General features: G+C 41.5%; 1 long non-coding RNA gene across 1 annotated transcript in view; it reads right to left on the bottom strand.

Moving 5' to 3' along the window:
* Window positions 1-2306: 2306 nt before the first annotated feature.
* The window catches only part of LOC130281971 (uncharacterized), a 42173-nt gene continuing 18059 nt past the window's right edge, over window positions 2307-26420 (bottom strand). Inside the window, exons 2-3 of the long non-coding RNA XR_008846183.1 lie at window positions 6120-6179; window positions 2307-2439 (exon numbers count right to left, since the gene is read on the bottom strand). This is a non-coding gene — a long non-coding RNA (uncharacterized LOC130281971). The remainder of the gene's footprint in view (window positions 2440-6119; window positions 6180-26420) is intronic.

The following is a 26420-nucleotide window of genomic DNA, read 5'->3' as shown; positions in this document are numbered from 1 at the left end:
AGAGAGGGATGATCACTGTGATGTGTACTGTGAAAAAAAACGGATATTCGTAATTACGAATATATAGTGCTATATTTGAGAATATTCGCGAATTCGCGAATATGCGATATTCGCGAATAAAATTCGCATTGCAAATATTCGCGAGCAACACTAGTAGCCAGCTAATGACAAGTTTTGGGTCATTTTCCCAAAATATCAGAGTTTTGTCTAGGACTGAAAATTTCTCAGAGTCTGCGCCAAAACTTGGATAAACTAGGGAAATGACCTGAACGTAGTCACTGGTTGACTCTGTTCATTGTTTTTCTAACAGTGGACACCTGATCAGATCTTTGCGCAGTTTGTAGAGTCTTTTGTAGGTCTTAGGCTGTTTCTCTTGGATCCTTTTTTTACCTGTTTCGGTATTGTCTGTTGTGCTCTTGTAGTTCTCTTATCAGATTAGCCAATCCAAGGCAGTCCTGATTTTTTCTGTTTGTAATCAGGTTGTCTATCTATGGATTGCAGTACACCCAGAAGACTTTTCTTCTAAAAGTATTGAAAAGGCCCAAAACTTCAAACCTCTTCTCAATAGCGAAGGAGTATGGATAGTAGCGTGGCTTCGCATGGAGGGGGTGCACCCTCCTTACATTCAACTTTAGCCCTGATTTTCGATCAAAAAGATCACATAAATCTATGCCAGCTTAGAGCAGGTGTAGATTACTATGTTGGGTGCAACAGGCAGCTACAGAGCCACCAAAGAGGCAAAGAGGCATGTTTTTACCGTGATTTTACATAATTACATTAAAAAGACATAATTTTGACAGGGACTTTGGTCACTCATGGCAAAAATGATCGGGTAACAAAACATGTGAATACAGCCTTAATTTCTGTACTCACTGGGTGAAATTTAACAAAACCTGTCTAGAGGAAAAGTTGCTGAGTTGCCATAGCAACCAATCAGATCGCTTCTTTCATTTTTGAAAAGGCCTCTGAAAAATTAAAGAAGAGATCTGGTTGTTATGGACAACTCGGCAACTTTTCCTCAGGACAGGTTTTGATAAATCTCCCAAAATGTGTTCAGTAAAAGACACACACAGTACAATTGTGTGTAAGTGTGTTAGTAATTTATTTATATTGGGGGAGATTTATCAAAACCTGTACAGAGGAAACGTTGCTTCATTTATTTTTGAAAAGGCCTCTGAAAAATGAAAGACGCAATCTGATTGGTTGCTATGGGTAACTGGTCAACTTTTCCTCTGGACAGGTTTTGATAAATCTCCCCCATTGTGTTTGTCTATCATTGGGACTTAGATAGCTGGCAACATTTTATTAGTAGTCAATGCCGAATACAAAAACATAGAAACATAGAATGTGTCGGCAGATAAGAACCATTTGGCCCATCTAGTCTGCCCAATAATCTGAATCCTATGAATAGTCCCTGGCCCTATCTTATATGAAGGATAGCCTTATGTTTATCCCATGCATGTTTAAACTCCTTCACTGTATTTGCAGCGACCACTTCTGCAGGAAGGCTATTCCATGCGTCCACTACTCTCTCAGTAAAGTAATACTTCCTGATATTGCTGTAGAAACCTTTGCACTTCTAATACAAAACTATGTCCTATTGCAGTAGTTTTTCTTTTAAATATCCTCTCCTCCTTTACCGTGTTGATTCCTTTTATGTATTTAAAAGTCTCTATCATATCCCCTCTGTCTCTTCTTTCTTCTATACATGTTAAGGTCCTTTAACCTTTCCTGGCACGTTTTATCCTGCAATCCGTGTACTAGTTTAGTAGCGCTTCTCTGGACTCTCTCTAGAGTATATATATCCTTTTGGAGATACGGCCTCCAGTACTGCGCACAATACTCCAAGTGAGGTCTCACCAGTGTTCTGTACAGCGGCATGTGCACTCTCTCTCTACTGCTTATACCTCTCCCGATACATCCAAGCATTCTGCTTGGGTCGACCTGTTTTTCTTCTTCATAAGTACGACCAGCCAAACCACCAGACCAACCAACCCAATGTGCAGGATTATCAAATTGTTTATGGGCACAGTACCATTCTTGTCACATAGAATTTAATGTAATAAATGTAGAAAACTCACTGAAGAATGAAAGTACAAAACATGGAAAACTCCCTTTTAAATTGTAAAGTAGCTTCTAGTGATATCTTTAATTGCAAACATTAAAATTCATTTATTTTCTGCACAGGCCATGTTGCTGAAATACAATTTACTGAAAAGTTATTAAGAAAAATTACACCTTTAATTACATAGGTTGCAATTATAATTTCCTGTTCTACTTCTTTGACTTTTTCACCTTGTCATATCTCAGATATTTACTAATTCATTCAGCAATTTCTATTTTGCAGCATATTAATCCTGTTTAAACTCCAAGCCGATACGTTGCCAAGCTCGTTTCTGGTCTGCCGCCGTCTTGCGCTTTTGTTTGTTTTCTCACCACCTGAAAATTTGAGAAAGCAGTGGCCCATGATTGCAGCGCCTCTAATCCGCTTGTATCGCTTTTTAATTAGGAAAATGCATAATTTGGATGTGTAAGCATGCCAAGCTTATTTCATACTGTTGTAAAGATGGCGGGACCTTTTCCAATGTGATAATTTCTTATTTTTAAAGTGTCAACGCAACAAACTTGTAAATAACAATTGTCATTCACATGTAATTTATTCAATACATCCTTGAAGGGGTTGTCCAGATTTCTGTCAATGGAGCGTAATCACGATGTAATGAGAAGTTTGCCAATTTTTAACATACCGTATATACTAGAGTATTAGCCGTTCCGAATATAAGCCGAGGCCCCTAATTTCACCCCAAAAACCTAGGAAAAAAAAAAAAAAAAAAAAAAAAAAAAGTTATTGACTCGACTATAAGCCTAGGGTGGGAAATACATCATCCCCCCCATGTCATCATCCCCCCCTGTCATCATCCAGACCCCCGTCATTGACACCCCCGTCATCATCACAACCCCCGTCATTATCACCCTCATCATCATCACCCTGTCATTATCACCCCGTCATTATCACCCCGTCATTATCACCCCATCATCATCACCCCGTCATCATCACCCCTTCATCATCACCCCGTCATCATCACCCTGTCATTATCACCCTCATCATCATCCCCCTCGTCATCATCCCCCTCGTCATCACCCCCTTCATCATCACCGCCTGTCAATCCCTTCGTCATCATCCAGACCCCCCTTTTGTTTTCTACTCACCTCCCCAGTTGTTGCTTTCTCTGTGGGAAGGAAGGGTGAGCTGGTCCGGGCCGTCCATCTTCGGCCATCTATGCTGCAGGGACAGTCCGGTGGGGAGGGTTAGTCGTTCCGGGCTGTCCATCTTCAACGGGAGGCCCTCTTCTCCGCTCTGGGCTGGCCACGGACTAGTGACGTTGCGTTGACGACGCCCGTTGACGACGTCCGTGAACGTCCCTGTACGGTGGCGTCAATGCAGCGTCACTAGTTCAAGGCCAGCCCGGAGCATAGAAGAGGGCCTCCCGGTGAAGATGGACAGCCCGGAACAACTAACCCTCCCCACCGGACGGTCCCTGCAGCATATATGGCCTGGTCCATCTCCTCACAGCTAAGCCAGAAGCGTTTTTTGTTCAGTATAAGCCGAGGGGACGTTTTCAGCACGAAAAATCGTGCTGAAAAACTCGGCTTATACTCCAGTATATACGGTACTTAACTGTAGTTTATGTTCTTTTTCAACATACCTGCTTTTTGTCAGTGAATAGACATAGAATATAAAAAAACGTAATCCTTTAAGTACTTATCAGTTGCTGTATGCTCCACAGGAAGTTGAGTTGTTCTTTCAGTCTTACCACAGTGCTCTCTGCTGACACCTCTGTCCATGTCAGGAACTGTCCAAAGCAGGAGCACAGCAGGAGCAAATCCCTACAACAAACCTCTCCTGCTTTGGACAGTTCCTGACAAGGACAGAGGTGTCAGCAGAGAGCAACTCAACTTCCTCTGGAGTATACAGCAGATAAGTACTGGAAGGATTAAGATTTTATTAATAGAAGTAATTTACAAGTCTGTTTAACTTTCTGGACCCAGTTAATAAAAAAAAAAAAATTGTTTTCCACTAGTGTACCCCTTTAAGGCAGGGAAAAGATAAGTGATATTGCTGCATGGAGGATTGCCTAAATCAGTAAATTGTGTAAAAGCCCTCAGTAGTGAATGTAAAAAATTCAAAAAAAAAAAAAACAGCAAGCAGGAAAATGTTGAGGAATTATAACAGAAATGAATAAAAATGGGTTATCTGAAGAAATAAATTACATATAGAAGTGCTCAGGGTAGTAGTAAAACATGTACTCACCTGCCACCAATCCCCTGTCCCTCTCAGTGCCAGTCCTGCTGCTCAAAACTTACTATCCCAAAACATAGGAAATGCCACCTTAGCCAATCACTAGCCTCAGCGATGACCTGCCTTAGCCAGTGACTGGCATAGTAGACATTTCCTATATTCCCAGAAGACGAATAGGAAGCTCTGAAAAGCAGGAACTACATCAGAGTACCAGCATTGGTGTGGTATCGGCAGAGGGTAAGAAAGTTTTTTGCTACTCTGAGCACTTATAAATGTAAATTTCTTCCTCTAGACAACCCTTTTACCTTCTCTTAAAGCATTACTGTAATTTGAAAAAACTTTAGATATTTAACGTAGACGTGTCAACATTTTTGGGGTCTTTGATCTTCAAAAGCTATAGAATAAGCAACTGATCATGGGGGGGTCCCAGCAGTCAGATGATCAGACACCTGTACAAGTATTAGGTGATGTGTACATGTATTTATTTTGCTATGAGCATTTAGGAGAGAATCCATGAGATGTCTCAACCAAGCAGTTGCAAAGACCCATAAAGGCACCAGGCAAACCTGTGTCTGGTGCAATGCAGTGAATAACACCTATGTAGGGTAAACTATGGATGGGCAATCACCTCCCAACAATTCACAGTAGCATGATAGGTTTAGACGAAAGCTGGCATATTCCAATATTTTAAGGGCTGAAAAGAAATTACTAAAAAAATTTCTGTAGTTGGTGTTTTTCAACAATTTAGCGGGTTGTCCAATGAAAAATATTATTTATAAGTTGATTTCATCTCCACCAAAATCATCACTATACCAGGTATTCAAGAAATAATGATAGGATCACTCTACCTGTTTTTTTTTTCCTATAGCATTTACTGTGTCCAGCTCAGTAGGGCTAAGTTTACACCATATATGATGGACAGGGATCCTGGCGGGTCCCACTGACTTTTAATAGGGTCCGTCAGGTTTCTGTTGTGTCCCTTTTGGGGGGGCTTTTTGCTTTTCTAGAGTCTTATCTGCTTGGTAGAGGAGAAGGTTGCAATAGCACTTGCTTAAAGGGGTACTCCGCCCCTAGACATCTTATCCCTTATCCAAAGGATAGGGAATAAAATGTCTGATCGTGGGAGTCCCGCCGCTGGGGGCCCCGTGATCTCCCTGCTGCACCTGGCATTTGTTTAGAGCATCGGGTGCAGCGCCGGAGGCTTGCGATGTCACGGCCATGCCCCGCTTGTGACGGCCACGCGCCCTCAATGCAAGTCTATGGTAGGGGTGCAGTCACACCCCTCCCATAGACTTGCATTGAGGGGGCATGGCCATGACGTCACAAGCCTCTGCCCCGCATCGCCAGTCATCCGGCACAGAGCGAAAATCACTCCGTGCACCGGATGTCTGGGGTGCGGCAGCTGAGATCCCGGGGGTCCTCAGCGGTGGGACCCCCGCCATCAGACATCTTGTCTAGAGGCAGAGTACCTGTTTAACATTCTCTCTGACATGTAGTAAATAGTAAACCTATTAAAAGGAAACTGCAGTATCTGGTATTATGAACATTGTTTTAATAAGTGTACACACAACAAAAGCATTTAGAATTCAGGGCTGGATAACAATATTCTTCATAGTGCAACATTCCAACAAGAGTAAGCCATGCATGTGTTTTGCATCCCTTTGTTGGCCATAGACATCCAGCACATGGTGCCTTTGTGTGAGAAAGAAAAGGAAGTCACTTGTTTGTACAAAGAAGGAGGAAAAACCTCTAAATATGTCTAATCTTGGGTTCAAGTATAGTTCTCAGACATTCTTTATTGATGTTAATAGGATCTTACCACCAATTTTAATTCCATAACAACAGCTGACATCCATAGCCATATTCATATCCACAGGCCCTAAACAATACGAATACTATATCAAATTAACGCAGAAGTTACCATGTCTGTAATTATAAAGATAATTAGCCTTCTATAAGATGTATGGAGTAACCGTAGGGCACGGACAGTCTAACACAGTTATCAGGCCTTTCTGCAGTCTTCTTGCTTCTGTCATCGTCTCCGGCTCCCATGTGCTGTATGGCCATGAATTTGAAATTATTTCAGAAAACAATTTATATCCCCAAGCTCCCTTTTTCTTGAAAATGAGGCTTAAGTAACCTGAATAGAATAATTTAGTGATGGAATCCTCGGCGTGGTTGCATGGCACAATTATAATTTTAATGTTTAACAAGGTTTCATCTGCTAATGAGCACCGATACAGCGAACTTTTCCCACATAGTATGTATTTTGTAGCCTTGTTTGTTGTGTCTTTAGAATAGAGAAGTAAGCAATTTCACTTGATGGGGACATAAGGGAGAAGGGATTCATTTGCGGGAATGTAGACAATTATTGTTAATGGGAGATGCAATGCATTGAAGATGTACCTTTTAACATTCTCATTGAAATTCTGTGCTAAAATGCTTTTCTAGCGATATAGATTAGACCGCACTCTGTACTTTGTAGCTAACTGCAGTTGGAATTATGTATGCACCTTATAGAGCACAGTATCAAGGCTTAGATGCACATTATGGTAGAAACCTTATTTTCCACCAGAAATTAATTGAAAATAAAATATTCTATTTTTCTATGAGTTTATGATCTCTAATTCATCTCATCTGTAGAAGATAGCGATTGCCTGAGAATTAGTCTACAGTACAGATCACCACATATGGCTATTAACACGTTATTTTATGTATATTTTGCATTGGTTTTATGAGGGTGCTTATTATTGTTATTTTACATTAATGTTTTTTCAGGATTGTTTAATATTTTTTACTTGCTTATTAAAAGTAGGTAAATGACTAAAATAGAAGTGATTTTCATATATTAGGGTTAAGGCTTCCACTTGTATTATTATTATTTTTTATTTTTTTGGTGACTTTCTGACCTGAAATATACGCTTTTGAAACAGTAGACAAAACTGTGGTAGGACACAGTTTTTTTGCTCTTCAAGAAACTGGACTGAACCGCAACCGATCCAAACTGTACGAAAACGGATTCACTTTTTTAGTATGGTTTCTTAAAGGGGTACTCCACTGCCTCAGCATTCAGAACATTTTGTTCCGAACACTTGGAGCGGGCGGTGGGGTCGTAATGACATGACCACGCCCCCTCATGACATGATACCATGCCACCTCAATGCAAGTCTATGGGAGGGAGCATGACGGCCACCACGCCCCCTCCCATAGATTTTCAGTGAGGGGGCGTGGTGTGACATCACCAAGGGCACATCTAAGGGGTACATCTAAGTGGTGTACTATTTTGTTTCTGTTAAAGTCTTACGGGCCTAGATACTGTGAAACGCAAGGCAAAAGTACACCCCTGCTGGTGTTGTAGACAAATACTGTTTTCAGCATACTGGAGCACATAAGTGCATACCCTGTACTAACATCTAAGTGGTGTACCATTTTGTTCCTGTTAAAGTCTTAAGGGCCTAGATATTGTGAAAGTCCAGCCAAAAGAACACACCTGCTGGTGTTGTAGACAAATACTGTTTAAGCATACTGAAACGCATTGTCCTCCCCTCATAAGTGCATAACTGCAGACCACATACATGAGGGATCGACCGATTATCGGTTTGGCCGATATTATCGGCCGATATTCACGATTTTGAACGTTATCGGAATCGGCAATTACCTTGCCGATAATCCGAAAACGCCCCCCACCGCACCGCCCTGGCCAGAGACCGCCGCTGCCCCATTGCTTCCCCGATTTTATAATGACCTGTTCCCAGGGTTCGGGGTCCATGCTACTTCTGGCTCCTGCGACGTCCTGACGAGTGACGTCCTCAACGCGATGTGACCGTCAGTGCACACAGTGACAGCTCAGGACGCCGCCGGAGCCAGAAGTAGCGCGGACCCCGGGCCCTGGGAACAGGTAATTATAAAACCAGGGATGGGGGAGGCTATGGGGCAGCGGTGGTGGTTGAACTTAGGACCGGCAGGGGGAGAAAACCGGGAGGCGGTCTCTGGTCCTGCAAAAGCCGCTGCAGTTAATTGATTTAAAGCGCCTGCTTTAAATCAATGATCTACAGCCGCTTTTTCAGGGCTGGCGGGGTGGAGAAATAGCCGATAACTTATACCGGAATATCGGTATAAGTTATTGGCTATCGGCCTGAAAGGCCACAGATTATAGGTATCGGCCCTAAAAAAACGATATTGGTTGATCCCTAACATGCATACATCTAAGTAGTGTACTATTTTGTTCCTGTTAAAGTCTTAAAGGGGTACTCCGCTTCTCAGCGTTTGGAACAAACTGTTCCCAACGCTGGAGCAAGTGCCGGGAGCTCGTGACATCAGAGCCCCGCCCACTCATGACATCACACCCCGCCCCCTCAGTGCAAGTCTATGGGAGGGGACGTGATAGTCATCATGCCCTCTCCCATAGACTTGCATTGAGGGGGCAGACATGACATCATGAGGGGTGGGGCTATGACATCACCATCCACTGCCATGGCTGCTGGGGAGGGGTGGGGTGGCAGGAGTAGTACCAGCTCCATCAGCAGCAGCCTGAGTCTACAGTCGCTGATGAGTTGCTTCACTATGCGGGTGAAGAAAGATACTCATCAGCAGCAGATAGACCTGGAACAGGACCTGAACCAGCAGGTTGTGGCCTACCTTGACATGACCATGCCTTGAAGACATGCTGGCCTTCTGGGCAGCCAAACTTGATTTGTGGCAGCAACTAGCAGAGTTTGCCCTGGAAAAGTTGTCCTGCCCGGCCAGTAGTGTTCCGTCAGAACGGGTGTTTAGTGCGGCAGGGGCCATAGTAACCCCAAGGAGAACTCGTCTGTCCACAAAAAATGTGGAGAGACTGACCTTTGTGAAGATGAATCAGGCATGGATCAGCCAGGATTTCCACCCACCCATGCCTGATGCATCAGAGTAGATTGACCATGATTCAACACTTCACAAATATGGATAGTGCTAAACATATTTAAGGCACTGCTCCCCAGTTACAGACATTCCTCCGCATTAGACCACAAGTAAGTATTGAGGATATGCATTACTTAAAACTTAACTTTTAATAATATGCTTAGGATAAAATATATGGGCACCAAATTTTTTTTAAACCAAACAAATGGAAAGGTGTCCAAAAACAACATGTGCCACCTACACCACCAAATATTGATGTGATGCAAAGACCTCTAAAAACTTACCCTGTAAGGCCCTATTCTTGCATTATTAATTCCCTTCTTTGCAAGTGTTACTCGCCCTAAAAAGGGTAGCCCCACACAGGAACCTCTCCCTATTTACCCCTACAAACACTGCCATTTCCCAGGATTTTTAGGGTCCATATATTTTATCCTAAGCATATTATTAAAATTTAAGTTTTATGTAATGCACATCCTCAATACTTACTTGTGCGCTGTGTCATTCAGCCACTATATGGTCTCCTCATGCTTCAGCCACCTCTAGGCTGTGTCATTCAGCCACTATATGTTCTCCTCATGCTGCCGCCAACTCCAAGCTGTGTCATTAAGCCATTATATGGTCTCTTCACTGCCGCCAACTACAGGCTGTGTCATTCAGCCACGATATGGTCTCCTCATGCTGCCACCAACTCCAGGCTGCATCATTCAGCCACTATATGGTCTTCTCATGCTGCTGCCACCTCCAGGCTGTGTCATTCAGCCACTATATGCTGCTGCCAACTCCAGGCTGTGTCATTCAGCCACTATGTGGTTTCCTCATGCTGCCGCCACCTCTAGGCTGTGTCATTCAGCCACTATATTGTCTCCTCATGCTGCCGATATCTCCATGCTGTGTCATTCAGCCACTATATGGTCTCCTCAAACTGATGCCACCTCCAGGCTCTGTCAATGTGCCGCTTTGCGACCATGATTCTGATATTGATGCCTCTGTTCTGCATGGTATACTGAATAACAGTATTATTTCACTAACTCAGCACACACCCTATGCGTGTTACAGCAAGGCAAAGTGTTCTACACCCCTATTGAGGCTCTCTGTAGGCCAGAAATAGCCATTTTTAATAGCGATTCACCACAAATAAATTCGGAACGAAACCAATTATGGGGGAAAATTTGGCGAATTGGCCGAATCGAAATTTAAAAAAAATTCGCTCATCTCTACAACTGATGTTCTTCATACAGAAATCTGACATTTAGTTTGATCAACATTTCTGAAATTTGTCCTGTATAAACAATTCATGGTAGGTTTGAGCGTCCATTACCCCCCATTCATTTCAATGAGCTGACTGTAGTCAAATGCTGACTCTGGTCAGCTCATTTTTGCCCCATATACGGATTTCTGACCGGACCTAAAACCGTGGTATACCACGGTTTTAGGTCCGGTTACAGAACCGTATACGGGGCAAAAATGAGCCGACCGGAGTCAGCATTTGACTCCGGTCAGCTCATTGAAATGCATCACATATGCATTTCAACCGCATCCCACACCTGTACAATACAAACGTAGTGTGAACCAGCCATAAGAAATGTAATACTTATTTTAAAAAAAACATGGTGGTTGTCTGTTTTAGAAACTCTATATTTACATAACCTGGAATTACCAAGATGGGAGGTCGCTCAGTAAGGAATAGAGATGGACATGACTGCATGTAGCTGAGCAGTCACTGAGGAGCAGAGATCTCCACACAGCAGTGACTTGCTGACCAAGACCTGCTTTGTATCTGCTAAATAGCAATAAATGTGGAGGCATATCCATGCAGGATAGAAGAAAATGTGACTAAAGGACCTGTGATGATTATGTGATAGGAACCTGGTGGGCAGAAGAGTGCAACAAAGGGGCTGGAAACACTCTTAGTGCCCAAAGCACTTAATTTGCATATTTGGATTTTCAGGAATGACTCAGGAACAGGGCCACATAGTAAAAAAAGGTAAACAGCATTGGAATATGCATCATTCCCACTATTACCCTGTACCACAAGGTTAGTGCAGGTGACGTTGGTGACAGATTCCCTTTAAGTTGGTACCTTTGCAATGGAACAGATTTTGCACTAGCAGAACAAATGCAGAACACTCTCTGAAGTGTTTTTTTTAACTCCAATGATTGTGTTTGTGTGGTTATTTTCTCTATGTTGTTTATTTATCACTGTCCCTCAAAGAGATCTTCTTCTAACACCTATCTCTGAAATGGTTGCTGAAGCCATGTGAATAGGCTTTTATAGTGGCTCTAACTTTATCCCTATACTAGGAGAGCTGTTCTTAAGACATTTTAGGCTACCCTGTGGTCATGTGATTGTTTCTGCTTCTTCTTTCCATCATGTAGCTGATGCTATTTTAGTAGGTTCGACCAAAATGAAAACAAGCTTTGATTTTGCACCGAACTGAACTTAAAAAAAAATCCAAACCAAACCCACAGGATTGGTTCCTCATTTCTAATAAAAAAAAATAAAAATAAAATTGTCTTTTAGAGCAAAGAGCATCTACAAAGAGAATCACTTTCTCCTGAGGACCCAACATTATGCAAACGAGTAATTGATTTCAGTAAGGAATGTGTAATACTTTGTTTATCCTGTGGTGGAGTTGCCAAGGAACACTGCCTGCCTGATTCCCTGTAGATCCCAACTGATCGCTGTAATGGCACAGCTTGCAATTATTATATCTTGTCCAATGTGGATCACCCCATTAATTTAAGCAATGTTGATTGATTATAAAATACATATTTTTCACAGTACAACTCTCATATTACCATTGCTTCTATTAGACATTATTGTCTTCTAGAAATTATATTTTTAAATGCTAAAATATTTGTCAAACATAAGCATGGATGTACCTAAGACACTCGAAACTAGGTTATGGGGTTCACTGGTTAAGTGTTCCATTCTGTTCATCACAGATAATGAACTTATCCCGTCATTTATACAGTCACAGTAAATTAAGTCAGAAAGGATTTGGCATTCTATATGCAAATTGCTAAACAACCAACGAGTCCGCTCTTCTGATATCCCACATCTTTAGAGTGTGGACTAATCTCTCTACAGTGTAATGCTGGTACATTACTTCCCTGCTTGCACATTACTGAGTGAATAAACGCCGTGGGGGGAAAAAGTTTAGAAATTAAATGATTTAATGTGACCGCGTAATAAGGATGTGTTTAGCACGGATAGTTCCAGACACTGCACTCAAGAATTTTACATTTTTTATCAATTTATTGTGGAAGTTTTACTAATCTATAAAATGTATGTATTAAATTGTAAGAAGGACCTTGAAAAGAACTTTGAACGCTGTAATGTGTTTATGAAAACCAGGAACAGAATGAACTAATCCGATGTTTTCTTTGGTTCCTGTGGATGTAAAAGTTGGACAAGTAGAGTGATAACATTGAACTTCTTCATCAAGAAGACTTTTGAGAATACCTTAGCATGTAAACTAGCTCTCCTCCAGATGGAAAGGAGCTTTCCCTCTATTGCTACCTATTGTAGGTAGCTTCCTTATAGGTAGGTAGCTTCCTTAATAATACTTAACCCCTTGAAGGGGTGTCCGGTGAATCACAACTTATGCTCAGGATAGGGAATAGTTAAACACGGGGGGTCCAACCACTGAGATCCCCACAATCTCCAGAATAGGGCCCTAGCACTCAACATGCACTCCATTGATTTCTGCAGCACAAACTCTTCTGCAACACAAACTCCCTCTGAGGCCAGGACTCCATTCTGAAGATCGAAAGATCGAATAAGACACTTATTCCCTATTACAGTATGCCTTCTGTAGCATGCATTCTCTCTAAGAGCCGAAGCCCCTGTTCTAGGAAGATGGCAGGGGGTCCCAGTGGTCTGACTCTTCACAATAAAACATTTATGCCCCTGTGGCGCCCAATTTGGGTATACTGTGTTCAGGGTGTATGGGTATGATCGTGATTCCGGGGCACTGTTAACCTACATGGTCCGACGATAGGACAGCTTCTCCTGGGCCAGGCACAGGATTAGAAATACACTGATGTCAAGTTATCGATAACTGTCTTTCCTGAGACAGGAGTAGATGTGACAATCCTTACAGCACAGATAAGAGTAGAGGAGATGCAGAGTAACCCTTGGGAGCCCTGTAGATTGGCACTGTCGCTTGATTGAAGATTTGTATTAGGCTATCCTTAGCTCCCATCACACTCCTGCTGTCTCTTCCCCACACTGCAGCTCACACTGAGCTCTGCACTGAACACACACTCTCCAATAACTAACAACTGAACTGAATAGCCCCTCCCATGCAGCACTATATATGGCCTAGCTAGGGGGACTCCCATTGGGCAACCAGGGTCACATGGGTACTCTGCATCATGCCTCCTTACAGCTATCATGTACATTTAAAAAAAAAAAATTAACAAACAAAGACTATATTGAATATCAAAGAATCACCTGAGCAGCAGGGCCTATCATAGGCACCTTAAGCAATGTTTATCTGACAGGACGCACTCTGGTACTGGGATACCACACCCTATCATGTTAATAGGGGAAAAGTTGTGTTTTATTAGACAACCCCCATTGAAGGGGTGTGCTTATTTCAACCTGTGTGGCATATGCACCTCTGGGACCCACGCCTACAGTATCCTAAAATTGAGGGCATCCCCCAATTCTACTTGCACCAGCCCAGAGACATCAAAAAGAATCCAAGTGAGCATTCTGCACAAATATCATTGATTTTAAATGGAAGTTGCACAAACATCATATCACCATGAGCTACACAATTTACGTAACTAAAGCAACTAAAATTTAAGTCAATGGGAGGTATGTAATTGATGTTTTTTCAGCTGCACATCTCCTCTGGGGTGACCCGTGATTTCTGAATAGGTCTGGGTCTCAAAGGTGGGACCCATATTTATAAAACATTGGTGGTGGGGAATTTAGAAGTCAATAGAGCCTGGGCTGTTCCTCAGACTTGTCCCTCGTTCTACCAATTCAGAGGGACAAACAAGAATAGCTATCATTGCTCTAGGTGGAACCCATGTTGTCTGCTTTGCAGGCTCCATTTACAGGAATTTGATGATGGAAAAAGCTAATGCAACACAATAAAGAAATATATATATATATATATATATATATATATATATATATATATATACATATATATATATATATATATAAAATCTATTGTAAATTTATGGACAAGCATCGGACAATTTATTTAGTTTCCATAAATGCCACGGATACTGAAATCAGAATCTTATGACCCATAGCCCACATCACAATAAACTTCTGAAGAAATGCGCTTGGCTGGTGGTGATAAATTGAGGGACAGGTAATAGAACACTTTTATTGCCCCGAACATGCAATTAAATATTTTTATTGTATTGTGCAGCAATGATTCCAACCAAAATTAAATGTCTTCAAGAATTTTTTATAAGAAAACCAATTGCCACATTCAATGAAGCATAACAAAAATGACCTTTTTTTATTAGCGTTCTAAGACTTGGCATTGCTAGGGTGATAGATTAGAAGATAACTATAACACCTCTTGTTTTAGAGCAGTTTTTCCCATGAAGTGGGCCTCTAACTGTTGCAAAACTAGTGTAGTTTTGAAACAACTGGTGGCACCCTGGTTAGGAAACACTGGCCCTGATTTATCAATCTGTCTTAGACAGAAACTGGAGTGATTTTCCCAAGCAACCAATCACAGCTCAGCTTTCATTTTACCAAAGCTCCTTAAGATATAAAACATGAGCTGTGATTGGTTGCTTGGGAAAAGCACTACAGTTTCTGTCTCAGACAGATTGATAAATCAGGGCCACTGTTTCCTAACCAGGGTGCCACCAGTTGTTTCAAAACTACACTAGTTTTAAAGACCTAGGGATGTGTAAGTCCTACGGCTGGGATTGCATATGTCCGGCGTCCAGCATACGTGGACCCAGCCTAAATCTTGAAACAACTGATGCCACAACTAATGACAACATGCATCAGTTGTATAGCATCAGGCATCCATTGTTTTTGAACTCCGGATAGGGAAAAGCAGCAAGATGCGTTCCCCTGTCGGGTGCTGATCCGGTGTGTCCAACCATCCGGCATCTAAACTGACACACCGGATGAATGCAAACTGAATGGGATCAGTTCTAGCATCAGTTTCCCACCGGTGCCACAGAAAGTAAAGTACATACAGGAGCAGGGACTACTGTCAAATGCAGGAGTCCCTGCTCCTGTACGTAGCTTCTGTGGAGATAAATAGAAATAGATTAATAAATTGTGAGAATTAGGCCAGCCATGGACTTCAGATAGCTAGCAGCCAAATGCTCAAAATGTGTTCTGAACATTAAAAGGGCAGAAAGCCGATGCCAGAAATTTCCCCTGAGAACAGAAGCAGCAATCTTGTTAAAATCCAACTGTACGATCCTACTCTCCATTTTACCCATTGCAATCCGTGGGTTTAAAAGATATAAATCTTATATGTGTGAACAGCCTTAGCCCATGTTCACAAGGCATAAAATGTGCAGAATGTTTGCCCTGAAAACAGAGCGGACATTCCGCACATTTGAACGATCCGGTGGGCGTTGGAACCGCTAGGAAATGCACTATAGACGGCAATGCATTTCCAAGCAAAATCTGCAGAAAAAAATAGACTTTTCTTTTCTTTCTGTGGACGCTGGAATCAGAATTTCTGGGTCAGAAACATCGGCCTCGGAAATTCCGCCATGTGCACAGTGCAACAGAATTCCACCAAAATCAATGGAACTTTGTAGCAGCAGAATGTCCGGTTTGAATATTTTAGCGGAATTCAGCACAGACATTCTGCTGTGAGAACATACCCTTGGGCCAGTGGTCTCAAACTGGGGCCCTCGATATGTTTTAAAACTTTAAATCCCATCATGCCCTGTATTCCTTCAGAACTGGAACAGTATTCCTTCTAAACCCAAAAATTTGAAAAGTTGAAAATCATTTCCAGAGTGTATAGTTTACGGGAAACACGATTGGTTTTTCCTGATTTCCTGCTTGCCCTTATGCCATAAAGAAAAACACTTTCTGACTCTAACTCTCTAACTGAAGCAATGAGATTAAAGCCTTTGATCTATTTTCCACATCAAAGAAATCCAGTATTAGATCTAATGCCGTTCATTAGTGATGTCACCTTTTAAGAGAGGCTTCAGAATCAAAAAATTATTTAAAAAACCAACATCGCTACATCTGAGAAAATTACCCAGATTTAATGAATAAATGAATGTCCTTTTAAAGGAATCATATAGCACGAGTAATGGCCGGATCATTTAAAAAAAAAAACTCTGAAACAAAGCTTTTATTTTTTTACTAAAAGAGTTTTTGTCAAGGAAAAGACACTTTAAAGAGAATCTGACAGCTATTTCAGCTGCACTAAATCCAATATACTGGGTTATAGTGGGGTGAATAGCTGTAAAAAGAAGTGTAACTTACATTTTTCAGTTAGGTATCTCCAGAGTTCCTAAATAATTATATATGTAGAGCAGTTTCCCTCTCTCAGCTGTCACTTACATGCAGGGAGTGAGAGAAAAACGTCATTCTCTGATCCACTTTGTCTTGGTGTAAATTACTCACAAAGACTAGCCCCCACCCTTCAAGACAACACCACATGATGATTTCTGTCAGATGTGGAGCTCTAGCTCCAAGGCCACACCTTCCCTCCCCCTCCACCTCCCCCTCCTCTCCCTGTTTGAAGAGATTACTGTGAGTGAAAAGCTCAGTGAAGATTCTAAGTCTCCTCAGCACATAACGCTGCTCTTTTTCTGTGTAGATTTAATCACTGACTGCTGCCATTCAGAGCATAGCATGATTTATTGCTGGAGATAGTCTGAAAGAAAAGACCTGTACAGTGTGTTTACAGCATACACACAGATAGTAAAAGCAATTGGGTGGTAGCCATTACACAGAGCGGCACTGACTTCCGAGAGTTGCAGTCTGTGCTGCAAACCAGAAAAAATAATATTTAGGAGATATCAGGGTCCAAAGGAGCTGCCAAAACCAAATGGATAACTACAGGGTACAAAGAACAGGTATTGGGGTGGCTGTGGGGATTTTTTTTTTCTTAACTTCCCCGGAGCACCCCTTTAATACTCACCATAGGCAAGAAGGATTGGTTACAAGCCCAAAGAACTTGAGTACCATGATATTCCGCTACATCTTTCAGTTAGATATCTCCAGGGTTCTGCCCATTATAATGTTGTTGTCATTGTGCTCCAGTGTGCAAGGGAGGTGGGAAGCTGGCTTGCCCAGCTCCCCTGCCTCATAAATATTCACTCCCCGGTCCACCCCCTTCTGAAACGTGAAGCCAGTTGAATGGGTGTAGCGAGCAGAACTCCACCCCCCCTCCACCCCAAAGGATCACAGAAGGGGTGGACTGGGGAATAAATATTAATAATGCAGAGGAGCTGGGCAAACCGGCTCCCCGCCTATATTGCGTGCTGGAGCACAATGACAACAACTTCTTCTGTGCTGTTCCCTATTACATTTCAATAGTTCTTAACACTGGGCTATCTCAGTGTGTATTCATTCCATTATTATTTGGAGGAACAAGCTCCCTTCTTGTGCTCCCTTCTCATTGATGGCAAAGCAGCAGAAAGCCTTTGGACACTATTCTACAGGCAACCCTATGTTGTGCTGGGGGCCCACAACCACCTTTGGTTAACGCTAAACAACATCAAGCGTTTATCAGTTTTGACGGTATTATGGGGCACTTCTTTTCAGCTTTACAGAGAGTATTAAGCTAACTTATTTTGTGCTGTTCCCTGTTGTCTTCCAATAATTCTCACCACTGGTAGAGGTTATCTAGATTATATGAGCCAGCCAGGGCATGCTTTACTGAATGTGCCTGAGTGTCAAGTTTTCATATTAATTCCATTTTATGCCTGGACTCTGTCTACTCCCACTATACCTTCTTGACTATAACTTCACCGAATACACGCAAATGAGCCTCCCACATAGCATGATTTACCTTCAAATGATTTTGGTGTATGATCTACTACTGTTCATGGACTTTGTCTACTCCCACTACACCTTCTTCCCTATAACCACACCCACTACAACCACAGGAGCCTCTCACATGGGTAGATGGAGTTGGCTGAATTCCAAGCTACAGTGTAGAGCAGAACAGAAAAAAAAAACATTACAGGATATACCCTAGACAGGAAGTGGGAAAATGAAGATAACGGAAAATACAGTTTAGATCAGAAGCAGGAGAAAAGCATGAAAGACTACAGAAGGATTAGACAATAACTTTATGTACTAATATACAAGAAGCATTCAAAAAGTTTCCACATTTCTTTTAACTCTATTTCAAAACAAATTTCATCAAAAACACATTGCATCACTTTTTCCCATACGCACCTTTCTTTGCAATGCATGTCACATGATACACTAAAACACAACCAATGGAAGAGCATGGTAAGTGAGCTATTACATCCCTGTCCACACTGGTGTGGTGCTGTGCGATGTCCGTTGCTGCCGTGGCGCTGTGTCTGCGGGGGGGGTGCGGCCCATAGACTGGTTTGAGTGGCATTGGGGCCGCTCTGCCGGTGGATCGTTCCCCCCTGTGGGCATTGGCGTCGCGGCGGTGGTGGTCGCCGCCCGGTGCTGCGCCATTTTATGCTAGGGACGTTAGGGACCCACTCTGGATAGGTGGCCTTGACGTAGCGAGTGGGCTTGTACTTTTTGATCAAAAATGTATACTAACAACCTGTTAGTTTTTGATATTATGCTGAGAAGCAATCAGATCATTATACAAGATTGTAGATGTGCACATGTCTGTTTTTCTACCCGAATTCACACTAAGACACAACCAATTACTACTCCTCCCGCCTTTACCTTTTTCAACAAAAATATATAAGTGCAGAAACTTTATGAATGTTCCTCGTATGTTCATTAGAAAGTTAAAAATGATTCATCATTGTAAAACCTCCTTAACCTTGGGATTGTCTGTCTGGTTTCTGTAGATCTACAGGTGTCTCCTCACCTCGGTCTATTTCTGACCACACTCTTGTCTTGCTCTTCAGATAACTGACTAGGAATCGTAGTTCTATTCTTGTTCTATCTACTGGCATTAAAGGGGAACACCACTGGCCAGTGTTTGGAAGTAAATCTTCCGAATACTGTTTTCGTGCTGCTGGGGTTGGCCACGCCCCTCGTGACATCATGACCATGCCCCCTCAATGCAAGTCCGTCACGCCCTCTCCCATAGACTTGCATTGAAGGGAAGAGTCATGATGTCACGAGGGGCGTGGCCAACCCCAACAGCAAGAAAACATCGTTCGGAACATTTACTTCCGAATGCTAGCCAGTGGAGTACCCCTTTAACCCCTTAAGGACCAAGCCCATTTTCACCTTAAGGAACAGGCCAATTTTATTTTTGCATTTTCGTTTTTTCCTCCTCGCCTTCTAAAATCCGTAACTCTTTCATATTTCCATCTACGGACTTATATAAGGGCTTGTTTTTTGCATGACCAATTGTATTTTGTAATGAAACCTCTGATTTTACCATAAAATGTACGGTGAACCCCAAAAAAATATTTAAATGAAATTTAAATGAAAACCACAATTTTGCACATTTTGGAGGGTTTCGTTTTCACACTGTACAATTTACGTTTAAAATGGCATGTGTTCTTTATTCTGAGGGTCAATACAATTAAAATGATACCCATGGCTAGATACTTTTATATTTTTGTACTGCATAAAAAAAATCTAAACCTTTTTGAACAAAATCAGTAATCTAAAATCGCCCAATTTTGACCACCTATAACTTTTTCATTTTTCTGTATATAGGGCGGTATGAAGGCTCATTCTTTGCGCCGTCATATTAACTTTTTATCGATACCACATTTGCATATATAAAACTTTTATATCATGTATTATAATTTTTTTAATAAAATGTGACAAAAAAGCAGCATTTTTGTACTTTAAAAAAAAAAAAATTATGTTTACGCCGTTCACCGTACGGGATCATTAACATTATATTTTGATAGTTCGGACATCTATGCACGTGGTGATACCAAATATATGTTTTTTTTAATTACCCTTTTTGGGTGTAAAATGGGAAAAGCGGACAATTTTTTATTTTTATTTGGGGAGGGGATTTTTCACTTTTTTTTTTTACTTTTTATTTTTACATTTTTTAACTTTTTTTTTAACACTTTTTATGTCCCCATAGGGGACTATCTATAGCAATAATTTGATTGCTAATACTGTTCAGTGCTGTGCATTGGACATAGCACTGATCAGTGTTATCGGCTATCTCCTGCTCTGGTCTCTTCGATCTCAGACCAGCAAAGGAGACGGGAGACGGACGGAGGCAGGTGAGGGGACCTCCGTCTGCCATGACAGACGATCGGATCGCCGCGGCAGCGCTGCAGGCGTTCTGATCATCTATTTTATTATGCGCATTGCCGCAGATGCCGTGATCTATACAGATCACAGCATCTGAGGGGTTAATGGTGGAAATCCGCACGATCACGGATGTCGGCCATTACCGGCGGGTCCCCGGCTGCTGATAGCAGCAGGAACCTGCCGTGTATGACGCAGGTGCGGGAAGTACCGCCAAATCAGGACGTACATTTACATCCGTGGTCGTTAAGGGGTTAAATACCTCTTTGTGACCACAATGAAGTCCTGCATCCATATTCTAAAGCTGTCCTCTTTCCTTCTATCTTGTTGTTCATATAGCATCAGGCTACCGGCTGGTGACTACTCTGGGGAGTACAACCTGGGAATATCCTTCTGATAAAGTCCAACCATTTTTGTTCAGAGTGAAAACCAGGGCTCCTTGGGATTCCACAACTAGTTTAGTCAGCAGGAGCAATTTGCAGCCTATAGATCAGCTATACCAGCTACGAGAAACATGTCAATAGCAATTTGTTATATGTCTGGTTGAGTGGTTGACTGTTCCACTCTTTGTTTAAAACTGCAAAGCCTAAAAGTCAGAAACTTTTTTGTACTGGAAACAGATGCAGTTTATAAAGAACCACAATGAAGAGTACATATTTACTTTTGTATTACCAGTGAAAATTTTGAAAGACCTACCAATGATCTTATTCTCTAGATTTAGTTTTCTTCTTATAGGTAAAAGCTTTGTGTCTGCTAAGCAGCCAGCGAGAAAACCGTGAGAGCATCCTAAGGCTACAATGATTCTCAAATTGAACACATGGGATTTGGAAACAATCACTAAGGTATATCACAGGCTTCGGCTCCTCTAGTTGAGAGCATGGAAGAACAGGCAAAAGTGCTTCCTAAATCCTCTGTGAGTAACACTGCTGTTTAACAGACTGCGATTCTTTCGGCTGCTTTCTGCCCTATAGAGTTTCTATTTTCATAATGCCAGGGGGATTTCGTGGTCGCGTATATTATACGTTTGTCCTACTAAATCTAGCGTGTCCTAAAATGAAATAATTAACTATATCCATATTACATCCTACAATGCCTCTGATAAATCCATATGGAATCAAATATACAGGTTGAACTTGATGGACGTATGTCTTTTTTCAACCGTACTAACTATGAAATTATATTGCCCAATGCCTGGAGCATGCAGTTCCGGGTGTCAGGCAGGTGAATTCTTCAGGCATTAAGCCCTACTTGGGACAAGCAGGGCTAAATGCCTGAAAAATTTGCATATGATGGGGCAAGATCTTGCCCCATCACTGAACTATAGACCGTAGCTGTATACTGCAGCTTATAGTGAGCAGCGCAGGAAGTTAGTGTCCCGGCGTAGGCACATGGGATGATGTTACTCATCGCGCACACCTCCCTCAGGACCGAGGATGAGGTCCAGCAACAGTAGCCGCCATCGAGCCTATCGAGATGCTGAGCCTCTGAGCCTGACAGAGCGCACCAAGGGATGCAGAAAAGGTAAAGCATAGCAGGGGATCAGTGGTGGAGTTTGAATGAGTGAGTGACGTCATGAGGGGTGGAGCGTGACGTCATGAGGGGGCGTGGCGACTCCCGAAGCCTGCACCAGCGTTCGGAACTAAATGTTCTAAATGCTAAACTAAATCTTCTAAGTCCTCGGGGTCCCCCACAAACCTAAATCTGGCCCTGTCTCTGCTCATCCGAATGATTTACAGTTTTCTAAGATTGCAAATTATCCTGTAGGCTTCTACCAGTAACAAGTACAAACTAATTGTGTGCATTGGTATCGGCCTACCTATTCTACATTTTATGGCTATTGACAGTACAAAATTCTCCTAGAGGTCTCAGATGGTTTCCCACTACCCACTTTAAATCACGTAACTGCAGCTGCTTCTGCGGGGCCAGAGTCCTAGGGGATAAGATGTTTGCAGTGGAGTACCCCTTTAAATCCCTGTTCTTTTATGATAATGAGATGACTTTGCTGACCATGTCCAAGTCTGCATAACAAAGCCAAAGAATTAGCTGAGTTATTTTTTACTATATTGAAAAAAAACACTAAACTATTTACAAATATGACTATAATAAAAACCTACGTTAGTTTAAATAAGACCTTAATGTCTCTCTGAGACAATTGTATTGGATTAGACAGGCGTTGTAGGTCTTGGAAGGTCAATAAAAAGATGCAATATCTGTTGGATGTAAATGGTTGGTGGGGAGCAAATGGGGGTAAGAAAAAAAAAGCAGTAACTTTCAGTAAAGTTAAGATTGCCCTTGGAGCATATAATGTTTATTATTTATATTAATACAAACAACATTTTATTTTGAAGGCATCAAAGTGTCCCCCCGAGCAATACAAAATGAGAAGCAAAAACTCCAAAGAGCGAGGAAATCAAACCTTCTGAGTAAAAATAATTCACGGACATATTCTCAGGTAACTGCAGAGTCGGGCTCCTCTGTTCTGAACGAATGTATTTTCTCACTAACCTCAAACATTTGATCAATATTTGTTTAAAAAAATAATTTACAACTTGCCAGTTGGTGAATTGTAGCACCCTGTAAGGGGAAATAATTAATAAGGACAGTCACAGCTAGTTACAGCGGATGTTGTGTGAATGTAAAGGCTGCTGATACTTATTATAGAAAATGCTAAATGCTAAGTCATTCTATATGTCAGAATTTACTCCCAAAAAATACAAACACATTTATTTTTTTTTAATCGAGCATTTTGCCTTTTTTTTTTGTTTAACCCCTTGAGGACACATCCAATTTTCATTTTTGCATTTTCAGTTTTTCCTCCTCCCCTTTTAAGAGACTCAAAGTGGTACTCCACTGACCAGCGTTCAGAACTAGGGATAGGGGATGAGATGTCTAAGCACCAGAGTACCCCTTTAACCCCTTAAGGACCCGGGGTTTTTCCGTTTTTGCATTTTCGTTTTTTCCTTCTTACCTTTAAAAAATCATAACTCTTTCAATCTTTCACCTAAAAATCCATATGATGGCTTATTTTTTGCGCCACCAATTCTACTTTGTAATTAAATCAGTCACTTTACCCAAAAATCTACGGCGAAACGGAAAAAAAAAATCAATGTGAGACAAAATTGAAGAAAAAAAACGCCCTTTTGTAACTTTTGGGGGTTTCCGTTTCTTCACAGTACATTTTTCGGTAAAAATGACCCCTTATTTTTATTCTGTAGGTCTAATACAGTTAAAATGATACCCTACTTATGTAGGTTTGATTTTTGTCGTACTTCTGGAAAAAATCAAAACTTCATGCAGGAAAATTTATACGTTTAAAATTGTCATCTTCTGACCCCTATAACTTTTTTATTTTTCCGCATATGGGGCGGTATGAGGGCTCATTTTCTGTGCTGTGATCTGAAGTTTTTAGTGGTAACATTGATAGGACTTATTGACTTTGCATTGATAGGACTTATTGATCGCTTTTTAATTACATTTTTTCATGATATAAAAAGTGATCAAAAATGCACTATTTTGGACTTTGGAATTTTTTTGCGCACACGCCATTGACCGTGCGGTTTAATTAATGATATATTTTTATAATTCGGACATTTCCACATGCGGCGATACCACATATGTTTATTTTTATTTTTATTTACACTGTTTTTTTTATGGGAAAATGGGGGTGATTCAAACTTTCAATAGAGGAGGGGTTAAATAATCTTTATTCACTTTTTTTTTCACTTTTTTTTTGCAGTGTTATAGCTCCCATAGGGACCTATAACACTGCACACACTGATCTTTCACATTGATCACTGGTTTCTCATAGGAAACCAGTGATCTATGATTCTGCCGCTTGACTGCTCATGCCTGGATCTCAGGCACTGAGCAGTCATTCGGCGATCGGACAGCGAGGAGGCAGGTAGGGGCCCTCCCGCTGTCCTGTAAGCTGTTCGGGATGCCGCGATTTCACCACGGCTATCCTGAACAGCTCCCTGAGCTAATTGTCATGGTTTCACTTTCATTTTAGACGCGGCATTCAACTTTGAACGCCGCGTCTAAAGGGTTAATAGCGCGCGGCAGCACGATCAATGCCGCGCGCTATTAGCCACCGGTCCCGGCCGTTGTTAGAGGCCGGGCCCAACCCGCATTATAGATCGGGAGCAGACTCAGGGCGTACAGGTACGCCCAGGGTCCTTAACAGGTTAAAGGGGTACTCCAGTGGAAAACATTTTTTTTTCACATCAATTGGTGACAGAAAGTTAAACAGATTTGTAAATTAGTTTTATTAAAAAATATTTGTCCTTCCAGTACTTATTAGCAGCTGTATACTACAGAGGAAATTATTTTCTTTTTGAATTTCTTTTTTGTCTTGTCCACAGTGCTCTCTGCTGACACCTGATGTCCGTATCAGGAACTGTCCAGAGCAGGAGAAAATGCCCATAGCAAACCTATGTTGCTCTGGACAGTTCCTGACACGGACAGAGGTGTCAGCAGAGAGCACTGTGGACAAGACAAAAAAGAAATTCAAAAAGAAAAGAATTTCCTCTGGATCATATAGCTGCTAATAAGTACTGGAAGGGTAAAGATTTTTTAATAGACTTAATTTACAAATCTGTTTAACTTTCTGGCACCAGTTCATTTAAAAAAAAAAGTTTCCCACTGGAGTACCCCTTTAACTCTCTTATTTTTCTGTATGCAGGGCTGTATAAAGGTTGTTTTTTTGCGCCGTAATCTGTAGTTTTTATCGCTACCAATTTGCTCATATATGACTTTTTGATCACTTTTTATTCCATTTATCTACCCATGGCAAAACATTTTTGTAGCCCTAACCACATCATGATGGACATAAAGGTATTAAAGGGGTATTCCAGTGGAAAACTATTTTTATTTTTTTCAAATCAACTAGTGCCAGAAAGATAAAAAAGATTTGTAAATTACTTCTATTAAAAAAATCTTAATCCTTCCAATACTTATCAGATGCTGTATACAAAAGAGGAAGTTATTTTCTTTTTTAATTTCTTTTCTGTCTGACCACAGTGCTCTCTGCTGACACCTCTGTCAGGAATGTCCGGAGTAGGATAGGTTTGCTATGGGGTTTTGCTTCTGCTCTGGACAGTTCCTGACATGAACAGATGTGTTAGCAGAGAGGACTGTGGTCAGAAAGAAAATACATTTAAAAAGAAAATAACTTCATGTGGATACAGCAGCTGATAAGTACTGGAAGGATTGAGAATTTTACATAGAAGCAATTTACAAATCTATTTAACTTTCTAGCACCACTTGATTTAAAACAAAAAAAAAATGTTTTCCACTGGATTACCCCTTTAATATTAAAAGGAAATTTCAAATCTTAGAGACAGAATAATTCCTTTAAAAGGTTATCAAGTATAATAAAACCTATCCTCTATGTACTGTTTCAGACCGCGTGGGGTCCCCCCACCCCCTCCCAACTATCTCCCAATCTCCCAATCTGACATACGGTGCCTTGCTCTCCTCATGAATGGAGGCGTATCACCACAACATGAAGCTGTGGTCAACACATTCCCTCCATGTTTCTCTATGGGAGAGCCGGAAATACAGCGTTCAGGTATATATATGGAATGGGCGCGTTGGCCACAGCTTTGTGCCGTGGTCAACAAACTGCATTCAAGCAGAGAGCCTGGGCGCTGGAAGGGAGATCGCAGGGGTCCCTGGCTGCTCAGTCCCTAGGGCATGTCGGTTGCAAGCAGTTAGGGCCACTGATAACATCATTAATGAGTGCTAACTGGTCAGGTCATTGGTGCATAGAGAATATGGCGGTCCAGGACCTGCATGTAGTCCAGCAAGTGTAGAAACAAATTCCAATTGGCTGATTAATCCCAATCAGTTTCA

The sequence above is a fragment of the Hyla sarda genome, chromosome 7 (assembly GCF_029499605.1).
Source record: "Hyla sarda isolate aHylSar1 chromosome 7, aHylSar1.hap1, whole genome shotgun sequence".
Lineage (NCBI taxonomy): Eukaryota > Metazoa > Chordata > Amphibia > Anura > Hylidae > Hyla > Hyla sarda.
Note: the sequence above shows the minus strand (reverse complement) of the source record. Positions and strands in the feature narration are given on the sequence as shown.